Raw genomic sequence first — 1,433 nt, 5'->3', positions numbered from 1 at the left:
GGTATATTCAATATTCTTCACCGATATGAAAATTTGAATGCATTCATTGTTCTTATGTCTTCCTTTTTCATCGCCCACCTTTTGCTTGCAAATGAGGTGATTAAAACACCATGATCAGATGCATTTTAGCCATCAAAGTGACACCCTAACTTTTAAGAACTTTAAAGAGATCTTTTGCAACAGATTTGCCCAATGCAGTGTCATTTGGTTTCTTGAGTGCTGCTTCCAGAGACATTGATTGTGGATCCAAGTAAAGTGAAATCCTTGAAAACTTCAATTTCTTCTTTATTTGTCATGATTTTGTTTATGGGATTTTCATTTTCTTCACTTTCAGGTGTAATCCATATTGAAGACTCTAGTATTTGATCTTTATCAGTAAGAGCTTCAAGTTGTCTTAATTTTAATCAAGCAAGGTTGTGTCAATTACAAATTTTAGGTCCTTAATAAGTCTTCCTCCAATTTTGATGTCATATTCTTCTTTATATAGTCCACCTTCTTGGATTAATTTTACCACAGTGTACTCAGTCCTGGAGCTTAGCTAATAGGGATCACAGAGTTTTGTTGCAGGTGGATGATAAATTTAGATCAATAGAACAAAATATGGGACTTTTGTTAGAACATTTGGAAAGTGAGAATGCCTTTCTACTGGAGGAATTAGGCTGCTAAGATATGTCTGAAACCATCATGATCATTTTGACAACATATGGGAGGAACTGACAGATGGAGATACTTCAGAAAGTTTCTGAAGACTTTCATGAGCCGTTTGATCCATCTATGCCTGAAGGAACTAGCTATCCCTTGGACTTTTCACTTACATGATTCACAAATTCTTTTGTAAAGCAAGTCAGTTTGAAGTGGCCCTATCCCTTACAAACAAAAGAGTCCTGACTAATTCAAGCAGGAAGGTGACTTGGATGGTGATGAGTGAAGATAAACCAACAAAGGTATTCCAATTTTACCACTATACAGTGTGAGCAAAGACCCAATGTGGGAACAGGTGGCACAGTAGGGAGAAAGTCAGGGATAATATATTGGGTCAAAGCATGAGATCAATTATTGGATTGATTGGTGGCTGTGCCAAAAGATAGAAGGCTTTAAAACATATCCATAAAAGACCTTATGTCAGGGATTCATCAATGATTTTGCACAATAACCATAGTGACAAGATTCACTGATATCTTTATAGCACTTTACAACTGTCAGAGTGATGCCTATGCATTATTTTATTTGATCATCTAATGAAGGCATTAATATTATTGTACCTATTACACAGATGGGGAAAGTAGAGTTAAGAAGATAATTTATCTTCTGTCTAAAACCTTCAGTATGTTGTTGTTGTTGTTAAGTGCCGTCGAGTCGTTTCCGACTCATAGCGACCCCATGCACAGCAGAACTAAACACTGCCCGATCCCGCGCCAGCCCCACAATCCCTG

The sequence above is a fragment of the Orycteropus afer genome, unplaced genomic scaffold, assembly GCF_000298275.1.
Source record: "Orycteropus afer afer isolate SDZICR_OR568_19922 unplaced genomic scaffold, OryAfe1.0 scaffold00262, whole genome shotgun sequence".
NCBI lineage: Eukaryota > Metazoa > Chordata > Mammalia > Tubulidentata > Orycteropodidae > Orycteropus > Orycteropus afer.
Note: the sequence above shows the minus strand (reverse complement) of the source record.